Source organism: Solanum pennellii, chromosome 6 (genome assembly GCF_001406875.1).
Source record: "Solanum pennellii chromosome 6, SPENNV200".
Classification (NCBI taxonomy): domain Eukaryota; kingdom Viridiplantae; phylum Streptophyta; class Magnoliopsida; order Solanales; family Solanaceae; genus Solanum; species Solanum pennellii.
In genome coordinates, this window is record NC_028642.1 from 29536556 (window position 1) to 29549112 (window position 12557).

Genomic DNA, 12557 nt, shown 5'->3' on the forward strand with positions numbered 1-12557 from the left:
GCGATGATAACATGCCACGCCCGACGTCGTCCGATCGTAAATGCTTTCCAAGGGCCATGACGGGATGCCACGCCCGATGTTGTCCGACCGTGTGTGCTGCCCAAGGGCGATGATGGTATGCCTTGCACGACGTAGTCTGATCATGTGTGTTGTGTAAGGGTGATGATGGCATGCCACGCTCGATGTTGTCCGATCGTGTATGCTACCCAAGGACCATGCTGGCATACCACGCCTAACATCGTCCGATCGCGTGTGCTGTCCAAGGGCAATGATGGCATCTAATGCCTGATGTCGTTCGATCGTGTGTGCTGCACAAGAGCGATGATGGCATGCCACTCCCGACGTCGTCCGTCCGTGTATGTAGTCCAAAGGCGATGATGGCATGCCACGTCGACATCATCTGACCATGTATGCTGTCCAAAGGGAAATGATGGAATTTAACGCCCGACGTCGTCCTACAGTGTTTGCTACCTAAGGGCGATGATAGCATTTGCATGCCTAACGACGTCAAACCGTGTGTGTAGTTTAAGGGCGATGATAACTTGCCACGCCCCATGTCGCCCGATCGTGTATGTTGTCCTCGGGCAATGATGGATGCCACACTCGATGTTGTTCGACAATGTGTATGCTTTCCAAGGGCGATGATGGCGTGCCACACTCGACGTCGTACAATCGTGTGTGCTGGCCAAGGACCATGATGGCATCCCACGCCTGACGTAGTCCGACTGTGTATGCTGTCCAAGGGCGATGATGGCATACCACGCCCAAATTTGTCAAACCATGTGTGCTGCTCAACAACGATAATGATATGTGATGCCCGACATCGTTCGAACCTCTGTGCTGCACAATGGTGATAATGGCATGCCACGCCCGACGTCTTCGTGTGTAATGCCCAAGGGCCATACGGGAATGCCACGCCCTACATTGTCCAGTCCTGTGTGTTGTTCAAAGGCTATTATAACGTGCCACGCACGACAATGTCCGATGTGTATGCTTTCCAAGGGCGATGATGGGATGCCACGCCCGACGTTGTCCGACCGTGTGTGCTTCCCAAGGGCGATGATGGCATGCCACATCCGACGTAGTCTTATTGTGCGTTCTATCCAAGGGCGATAAAGGCATGCCACACTCGTCGTCGTCCGACTGTGTGTGCAGCCAAAGGACCATGTTGTCATGTCACGCCTAACGTCGTCTGATCGTGTGTGCTATCCTAGGGCAATGATGGTATCAAATACCCGACGTCGTCCGACTGTGTGTGCTGCATGAGGGTGATGCGGGCATGCCACGCCCGATGTTATTTGATCGTGTGTGCTCTCTAAGGGCAATGATAACATACGACACCCGACTTCGTCTTATCCTGTATGCTTTCCAAGGGTGATAATAATATGCTATACCTGACGTAGTCCGATAGTGTATGTTGTCCAAGGGCAATGATGGCATTTAACACCCGACGTCATCCAACCATGTGTACTACCCAAGGCCGATTATAGCATTGCCACGCCCAACGTCGTCCAACCGTGTGTGCAGTCCAACGAAAATGATACCATGCTACGCTCGACGTCTTGCGACCACGTATGCTGTCCAAGGGAGATGATGGCATGCCACCCCCGATGCTCTATGATCCTGTGTATGTTGTCCATAGGCAATGATGGCCTGCCACGCGCAATGTCGTCCGACTGTGTGTGCAGGCGCAGTGCCATGATGGCATGCAAGGCCAGATGTAGTCCGACTGTGTATTCTCTCCAAGGGCGATGATGGCATGCCACACCTGACGTCATCCTACCTTGTCTGCAGTCCAAGTGAAAACATGACATGTCATCATAGATGTCTTCCGACCGGTGTGCTGCCCAATGACGATGATGGCATTCCACTCACGACTTCATCCGACCGTGCATGCTGCCCAAGGGACATGCGGGCAAACCACGCCCAAGATCGTCTGATCCTTTGTGCTGCCCAAGGGCGATAATAACATGTCACGCCTAATATCCTCCTATCGTGTGTGCATTCAAAGGGCGATGATGTTATATCCACGAACAACGTCGTTCGATTGTGTGTGTTGCACAACTGCGATGATGGCATGCCACTCCGGACGTCATCCGTCCGTATGTGCAGTCCAAAGGCGATGATGGCATGCCACTTTGACGTCATTCGTCCATGTGTGTTGCCCAAGGGAAATGATAGCATTGCCATACACAACATTGTCCGACAGTGTGTGCAGTCAAAGGGCGATGTAATATGCCACACCGGATATCGTTCGATCGTGTATGTTGTTAAAGGGCGATGTTGTCATGCAACGCCCGACGTTGTTCGACCCTGTGTATGCTGCCCGACCTCATCCGACTGTGTGTGCTGGCCCTGGGCCATGACGGCATGCCACGCCTTATATAGTCCGACCGTGTATTCTTTCCAAGAGCGATGATGGCGTGCCACGCCCGACGTTGTCCCATCGTGTGTGTTTTCCAAGGAGGAAGATGGCATGTCACACCCGATGTCGTCCGACCACGCGTGCTGCCCAATGGTGATGATGGCATTCCACGCGCGACTTTATCCGACCGTGTGTGCTGCTGAAGGGCCATGCAGGCATGTCATTCCCAATGTCATCTGATTGTGTGTGTTATCCAATGGTCGATGATAACATGCCAAGCCCGACGTCATCCATCTCTCTGAGCACTCCAAAGGAGATGATGGCATGCCATGTCGACTTCGTTCGACCATGTTTGCTGTCAGAGGTGCAATGATGGAATTTAACGCCCAGTGGCGTCCGACCGTATGTGCTGCCGAAGGGCGATGATAGCATTCCCACACCCAACATCGTTCGACCGTATGTGTAGTCCAAGGGCGATAACAACATGCCACACCCGACTCCGTCCGGCTGTGTATGTTGACCAAGGACAATGATGGATGCCACGCCCGACGTTGTCCAACTATGTGTATGCTATCCAAAGGCGACAATGGCGTGCAACGCCCAACGTCGTCCGACCATGTGTGTTGTCCAAGGGCAATGGTAACATGCCATTCTCGACGCCATCCTACCGTGTATGATGTCCAAGGGCATTGATGGCATACCACGCCCGACGTCGTCCGACCCTGTGCATGTTGTCCAAGGGCGATAATGGTCCGCCACGCCCGATGTTGTCCTACCATGTGTGCTAGCAAAGGGCCATGATGGCATGCCACAGCCAATGTAGTCTAGCTGTGTAGTATTTCCAATGGCGATGATGGCATACCACGCCCGATGTCGTCCCACCATCTTTGTTGTCTAAGGCAGAAGATGGCATATCAAGCCCGATCTCATCTGACCGTGTGTGATTCCTAATGAGGATGATGGTATTGCAACGTCCGACTTTATTTGACCGTGTGTGCTGCCCAAGGGCCAATTGGGCAAGCCAAGCTCGAGGTCGTCCGATCATGTGTGCTGTCCTAGGGCGAAGATGGCATCGTCCGACCCTATATGCTACCTAATGGCGATGATGGCATTCCACGCTGGACGTCATCCGACCGTGTATGTTGTCAAAGGGCAATGATGGCATGCCACGCCCAAATTCGTCCGACCCTGTGTGCTTCCCAAGGGCGATAATGATATGTCACGCCCCTACATTGTTAGAACGTGTGTGCTCCACAAGGGCGATAACGGCATGCCACGCCAAACGTCTTCGTGTGTAATGCCCAAGGTCCATGCGGGAATGCCACGCCCTACATTGTCCATTACTGTGTGTTGTTCAAAGGTGATGATAACATGCCAGGAACGACAATGTCCAATCATGTATGCTTTCCAAAGGCGATGATGGGATGCCACACCCGACATTTTCCGACCGTGTGTGCTACCCAAGGGCGATGATGGCATGCCACACCCGAATTAGTCTGGTCGTGTGTGCTATCCAAGGGAGATAATGGCATGCCACGCTCGTCGTTGTTCGATCGTGTGTGCAGCTAAAGGACCATGTTGGCATGTCACGCCTAACGTCGTCCGACCGTGTGTGCTATCCAAGGGCAATGATATCATCAAATACCCGACGTCGTTTGACCTTGTGTGATGCACAAGGGTGATGATGGCATGCCACGTCGACGTTGTCCGACTGTGTGTGTTGCCCAAGGGAGATGATAGCATTGCCATGCTCAACGTCATCCGACCGTGTGTGCAGTCCAAGGGCGATGATAACATGCCCCGCCCAACATCATTCGATCGTGTATGTTGTCCAAGGGCGATGTTGGATGTCATGCCAGACGTTATACAACTATGTGTATGCTGTCAAAGGGCGATGATGGCGCGGCATACCTGACGTTGTCCGACCGTGTGTGGTGGCCAAGGTCCATGATGGCATGCCACGCCAGACGTAGTCGGATCGTTTATGATGTCCAAGGGCGATGATGGCATGCTCCGCCCAACGTCGTCCCACCATTTCTGCTGTCCAAGTAAGAAGGTGGCATCTCATGCCCGACGTCGTTCGACCGCCTTTGCTGTCCAATGGCGATGATGGCATGCCACGCCTGACGTCATCCTACCGTGTGTGCTGCCCAAGGGCCATGCTGGCATTTCACGTTCAACTTTATCCGATCATGTGTGATATCTAAGGGCAATGATAACATCCCACGCCCGACAATTTCTTATTGTGATTGGTTTCGAAGGGCGATGATAACATCTCACACCCGACGTAGTCCAACCGTGTATGTTAACCATGGGCAATGATAATATTTAAAATCCGACGTCGTCCGATCGTGTGTGCTGGCCAATGGCGATTATAGCATTGCCACACCAGATGTAGTGCGATTATGTTTGCTGTCCAAGGGCAATGATAACATGCCATGCTCGATGTCGTCCTACGATGTATGCTGTCTAACGGCGATGATGGTATTTGACGCCCGACGTCATCCCACTATATGTGCTGTCTTAGGGCGAAGACTGCATGTCACGCCTGACGTCGTTAGACCGCGTGTGCTTCCCAATGGCGATGATGGCATGCCACACCCGACGTCGTCTGACCGTGTATGTTGTCCAAGAGCGATGATGGAATGCCATGCTCGACATTGTCCAACCGTGTGTGCTGCCCAAGGGATTGATTGCATGTCACGCTGGATGTTGTTTTAACGTCTGTGCCGCACAAGGGCGATAATGGCATGCCTCGCCCGACGTCATCGAACGGTGTGTGCAGCCCAATGGCCATTCGGGCATGCAACACCCTACGTGGTCCAATCGTGTGTGTTTTTAAGGGGCGGTGATAAAATGCCACAGCCGATGTCATCCGATCGTGTATTCTTTCTAAGGGTGATGATGGCATGTCACGCACGACATCATTCGACCGTGTGTGCTTTCCAAGGGCGATGATTGCATGCCATGCCCGACGTCGTCCGAATGTGTGTGCTGCACAATGGTGATAATGGCATGCCACACCCAATATCATCAAATAGTGTTTGCTGCCCAAGGGCCATGCGGGCATGCTATGCCGTACGTTGTTCAATCGTGTGTGCTATATAGGGGCGATGATAACATGCCACGCCCGACGTCGTACGATCGTGTATGCTTTCAAAGGGCGATGATGGGATGCCATGCCCGACTTTGTCCAACCGTGTGTAATGTCCAAGGGCGATGATGTCATACCACGCCCGACATCGTCCGACACTGTGTATGCTATCCAAAGGCGATGATGGTCCGCCACGCCCGATGTTGTCCGACCGTGTGTGCTGTCCTAGGGCCATGATGCCATGCAACGACCAACGTAGTCTAGATGTCTATTCTTTCCAATGGCGATGATGGCATACCACGCTCGATGTCATCCCACCATCTGTGTAGTCTAAGGGAGAAGATGGCATATCAAGCCGATGTCATCTGACCGCGTATGCTTTCTAATGGGGATGATGGTATTGCAACGCCCGACTTCATCTGACCGTGTGTGCTGCCCAAGGGCTATCCGGAGATGCCATGCTCGAGGTCGTCCGATTGTGTGTGCTGTCCAAAGGTGAAGATAGTGTCCGACCCTGTGTGCTGCCTTATGGCGATGATGGGATGCCACACCCGACGCCGTCTGATTGTGTGTGCGGCCTAATGGCGACGATGGCATGCCACGCTCGATGTCGTCCGACCGTGTATCTTGTCAAAGGGCGATGATGGCATGCCACGCCCAAATTCGTCCGACCATGTGTGCTTCCCAAGGGCGACAATGATATGTCACGCCCGACATCGTTAGAACGTGTGTGCTGCACAAGGGCGATAATGGCATGCCACGCCCGACGTCTTCGTGTGTAATGCCCAAGGGCCATGCGGGAATGCCACGCCCTACATTGTCCAGTACTGTGTTATTCAAAGGCGATGATAACATGCCATGCACGACATTGTTCGATCGTGTATGCTTTCCAAGGGCGATAATGGGATTTCACACCCGATGATGTCCGATCGTGTGTGCTACCCAAGGGCGATAATGTCCTAACACGCTCATCATTGTTCGACCGTGTGTGCAGCCAAAGGACCACGTTGGCATGTCACGCCTAACATCATCCGACTGTGTGTGCTATCCAAGGGCAATGATGTCATCAAATACCCGAAGTCGAACGACCGTGTGTGCTGCACAAGGGGGATGATGGCATGCCACATTAACGTTGTTCGACCGTGTGTGCTGCCCAAGGGAGATGATAGCATTTCCACAACCAACATCATCCAACCGTGTGTGCACTTCAAGGGCGATGATAACATGCCCCGCCCAACGTCGTCCAATCGTGTATGTTCTCCAACGGCGATGTTGGATGTCATGCTAGACAATATACAATCATGTGTATGCTGTCGAAGGGCGATGATGGCGTGCCACGCCCGATGTTGTCCGATCGTGTGTGCTGGCCAAAGGCCATGATGGCATGCCACGCCAGATGTAGTCCAATCAATTATGCTGTCCAAGGGCAATGATGGCATGCTCTGCCCGATGTCGTCCCACCATTTGAACTGTCCAAGGGAGAACATGTAATCTCATGCCCGACGTCATCCTACTGCCTGTGCTGCCCAATGTCGATGATGGCATGCCACGCCCGACGTCATTCTACCATGTGTGTTGCCCAAGGGCCATGCGAGCATTTCACGTCCAACTTCATCCAATCATCTGTGATATCTAAGGGCAATGATAACATCCCACGCCCGACAATTTCTTATTGTGATTGGTTTCTAAGGGCGATGATAACATGTCACACCCGATGTAGTCCAACCGTGTATGTTGTCCATAGGCAATGATAACAAATAACACCCATCGTCGTCCGATCGTGAATGTTGTCCACGGTTGATTATAGCATTGCCACACCCGATGTAGTACGATTATGTGTGCTGTCCAAGGGCAATGATAACATGCCATGCTCGACGTCGTCCTACCACGTATGCTGTCTAAGGGCGATGTTGGCATCTGACGCCCGACGTCGTCCCACTATATCTGCTGTCTTAGAGCGAAGACTGCATGTAACGCCTGACGTCGTTCGACCGCGTATNTCAAAATATAACCATAATTTTAAACTAGATTAGTTTAATAGAATACTTATTAAATTTTTTTTTTGTTTGAATAATAATAAAATATACTAATTATATACATAATTATGTAAAATATATATATATATATTATCTAAAAGTTATAAAAATGACAAAATTGCTCAAAATAACGCGAACTTTATATATTTTTCCTAAAATTTATAAAACTAATTATTTTAACTTGTTTGGAAATTTAAGATGCTCGAAAACTAATTTATACCGGCGCGGGTCAAAATTGGGTGTCAACAGCAATGATGGAATTTAATCCCCGATGTCATCCGACCATGTGTACTGCCCATGGCCGATGATAGCATTGCCGCGCCCAACGTCGTCCAACCGTGTGTGGAGTCCAAGGGAAATGATACCATGCTAAGCTCGACATCTTGCAACCATGTATGCTGTCCAAGGGAGATGATGGCTTGCCTTGCCCGATGCTATCCGACCCTGTGTATGCTATCCATGGGCAATGACAGCCTGCCACGCCCAATGTCGTGCGACCGTGTGTGCAGGCGCAGTGACATGATGGCATGCTAGGCCAGATGTAGTCCCACTGTGTTTTCTATCCAAGGGCGATGATGGCATGCCACACCCGACGTCATCCTACCATGTGTGCAGTCCAAGTGCAAAGATGCCATGTCACGCTCGATGTCTTCCTACCGCGTGTGCTACCTAATGACGATGATGGAATTTCACTCCTGGCTTCATCCGACTGTCCGCGTTGACCAAGGGACATGCGGGCAAACCACACCCAAGTTCGTCCGATCGGGTGTGTTGTCCAAGGACAATGATAACATGTCACACCTATTATTCTCCGATCGTGTGTGCATTCCAAGGGCGATAATGTTATAACCACGGCCGACGTCGTTCGACCGCGTGTGCTTCCCAATGGCGATGATGGCATGCCAGACCCGACGTCGTCTGACCATCTATGTTGTCCAAGAGCGATGACGGAATGCCATGCTAGACATTGTCCAACCGTGTGTGCTGCCCAAGGGAGATGCTTGCATGTCATGCTGGACTTCGTTTGAACGTGTGTGCTGCACAAAGGCGATAATGGCATGCCTCGCCCAACGTCATCCAACCGTGTGTGCTGCCCAAGGGCCATGCGGGAATGCAACGCCCTACGTGGTCAAATCGTTTGTGCTTTTCAAGGGCGATGATAACATGCCACGCTCGATGTCGTCCGATCGTGTATGCTTTCCAAGGGTGATGAAGGCATGTCATGCATGACATCGTGTGACCGTGTGTGCCTTCCAAGGGCGATGATTGCATGTCCTTCCTGACGTCGTTCGAATGTGTGTGCTGCATAAGGGTGATAATGGCATGCCACGCCCAATGTCATCAAACCGTGTGTGCTGCCCAAGAGCCATGCGGGCATGCAAAGCCCTACATTGTTCAATCATGTGTGCCGTTCAGCGGCGATGATAACATGCCACGCCCGACGTCGTCCGATCGTAAATGCTTTCCAAGGGCCATGACGGGATGCCACGCCAGATGTTGTCCGACCGTGTGTGCTGCCCAAGGGCGATGATGGTATGCCTTGCACAACGTAGTCTGATCATGTGTGTTGTGTAAGGGTGATGATGGCATGCCACGCTCGATGTTGTCCGATCGTGTATACTACCCAAGGACCATGCTGGCATGCCACGCCTAACATCGTCCGATCGCGTGTGTTATCCAAGGGCAATGATGGCATCTAATGCCTGATGTCGTTCGATCGTGTGTGCTGCACAAGAGCGATGATGGCATGCCACTCCCGACGTCATCCGTCCGTGTATGAAGTCCAAAGGCGATGATGGCATGCCACGTCGACATCATCTGACCATGTATGCTGTCCAAAGGGAAATGATGGAATTTAACGCCCGACGTCGTCCTACAGTGTATGCTACCTAAGGGCGATGATAGCATTTCCATGCCTAACGATGTCAAACCTGGTGTGCAGTATAAGGGCGATGATAACTTGCCACGCCCCATGTCGCCCGATCGTGTATGTTGTCCTCGGGCAATGATGGATGCCACACTCGATGTTGTTCGACAATGTGTATGCTTTCCAAGGGCGATGATGGCGTGCCACACTCGACGTCGTACAATCGTGTGTGCTGGCCAAGGACCATGATGGCATCCCACGCCTGACGTAGTCCGACTGTGTATGCTGTCCAAGGGCAATGATGGCATACCACGCCCAAATTTGTCCAACCATGTGTGCGCCCAACAACGATAATGATATGTGATGCCCGACATCGTTCGAACCTCTGTGCTGCACAATGGGATAATGGCATGCCACGCCCGACGTCTTCGTGTGTAATGCCCAAGGGCCATGTGGGAATGCCAAGCCCTACATTGTCCAGTCCTGTGTGTTGTTCAAAGGCGATTATAACATGCCACGCACGACAATGTCCGATGTGTATGCTTTCCAAGGGCGATGATGGGATGCCAAGCCGACGTTGTCCGACCGTGTGTGCTTCCCAAGGGCGATGATGGCATGCCACACCCGACGTAGTCTTATTGTGTGTTCTATCAAAGGGCGATAAAGGCATGCCACACTCGTCGTCGTCCGACTGTGTGTGCAGCCAAAGGACCATGTTGTCATGTCACGCCTAACGTCGTCTGATCGTGTGTGCTATCCAAGGGCAATGATGGTATCAAATACCCGACGTCGTCCGACTGTGTGTGCTGCATAAGGGTGATGATGGCATGCCACGTCGACGTTGTCCCACCGTTTGTGCTACTTAAGGGCGATGATAGCATTGCCATGCCAAACCTCATCCAACCGTGTGCTGTCCAAGTGAGATGATGGCATGCCACCCCCGATGCAGTTTGACCCTGTGTATGCTGCCCATGGGCAATGAGGGCCTGCCACGCGCAATGTCGTCTGAGGGTGTGTGCAGGCGCAGTGCCATGATGGCATGCCAAGCCAGATGTAGTCCAAGTGTGTTTTCTCTCCAAGGTCGATGATGGCATGCCACACCCGATGTCATCTTACCTTGTCTGCAGTCCAAGTGAAAAGACAGCATGTTATGCTCGATGTCTTTCGACCGGTGTGCTGCCCAATGACGATGATGGCATTCCACTCCCGACTTCATCCGACCGTGCGTGATCCCAAAAGGGACTTGCGTGCAAACAACGCAAAAGGTCGTCCGGTCATGTGTGCTGACCAAGGGCGATGATAACATGTCACGCCTAATATCCTATTATCCTGTGTGCATTCCAAGGGCGATGATGTTATAACCACAACCAACGTCGTTCGGTTGTGTGTGCTGCACAAGTGCGATGATGGGACTCCCAACGTCATCCGTCCGTATGTGCAGTCCAAAGGCGATGATGGCATGCAACTTTGACGTCATTCGACCATGTGTGTTGTCCAAAGGGAAATGATAGAATTTAACGACTGACGTCGTCCGACCATGTGTGTTGCCCATGGGCGATGATAGCATTTCCATTAACAACATTGTCCGACCGTTTGTGCAGTCAAAGGGCGATGTAATATGCCACGCCGGACGACGTTCGATCGTGTATGTTGTGATGCCACGCCCGACGTTGTTCGATTCTGTGTATGCTGTTCAAGGGCGATGATAGTGTGCCATTCCCGACGTCATCCGACCGTGTGTGCTGGCCAAGGGCCATGACGGCATGCCACGCCTGACATAGTCCGACCGTGTATTCTTTCCAAGAGCGATGATGGCGTGCCACGCCCGACGTTGTCCCATCGTGTGTGTTGTTCAAGGAGGAAGATGTCATGTCACGCCCGACGTCGTCCGACCACGCGTGCTGCCCGATGGGGATGATGGCATTCCACGAGCGACTTTATCCGACCATGTGTGCTGCCGAAGGGCCATGCAGGCATGTAATTCCCAATGTCATCCGAATTTGTGTGTTATCCAAAGGTCGATGATAACATGCCATGCCCGAAGTTATCCGTCTCTGGGAGCAGTCCAAAGGCGATGATGACATGCCATGTCGACTTCGTTCGACCATGTGTGTTGTCCAAAGTGCAATGATGGAATTTAACGCCAAAGGTCATCCGACCGTATGTGCTGCCGAAGGGCGGTGATAGTATTCCCACACCCAACATTGTTCGACCATATGTGCAGTCCAAGGGCGATGATAACATGCCACACGCGACTTCGTCCGGCTGTGTATGTTGACCAAGGACAATGATGGATGCCACGCCCGACGTTGTCGAACCATGTGTATGCTATCCAACGGCGACAATGGCGTGCCACGCCCAACTTCGTCCGACCGTGTGTGTTGTCCAAGGGCAAGGGAAACATGCCATGCTCGACGTCGTCCTACCGTGTATGATGTCCAAGGGCGATGATGGCATACCATGTCCGACGTCGTCCGACCATGTGTATGTCGTCCAAGGGCGATAATGGTTTGCCGCGCCCGATGTTGTCTGACCATGTGTGCTGGCCAAGGGCCATGATGGCATGCCACAACCAACGTAGTCTAGCTGTGTATTATTTCCAATGGCGATGATGGAATACCACGCCCGATGCCATCCCACCATCTGTGTTGTCTAAGGGAGAAGATGGCATATCAAAGCGCGATGTCATCTGACGGCGTGTTATTCCTAAAGGGGATTATGGTATTTCAACTTCCGACTTCATCTGACCATGTGTGCTGCCCAACGGCCAATTGGCAATGCCATGCTCGAGGTCATCCGATCATGTTTGTTGTCCAAGGGGAAGATGGCATCGTCCGACCCTGTGTGCTACCTAATGGCGATGATCGCATGCCACACCCGACCTCGTTTGATTGTGTGTGCGGCCTAATGGCAACGATGGCATGCCACGCTCTACGTCGTTTGACCGTATATGTTGTCAAAGGGCGATGATGGCATGCCACGCCCAAATTTGTACAACCCTGTGTGCTTCCCAAGGGCGATAATGATATGTCACGCCCAAGATCGTTCGAACGTGCTGCACAAGGGTGATAATGGTATGCCACGCCCTACATTGTCCAGTATTGTGTGTTGTTCTAAGGCGATGATAACATGCCACACCCGACGTCGTCCGATCGTAAATGCTTTCCAAGGTCCATGACGGGATGCCACGCCCGA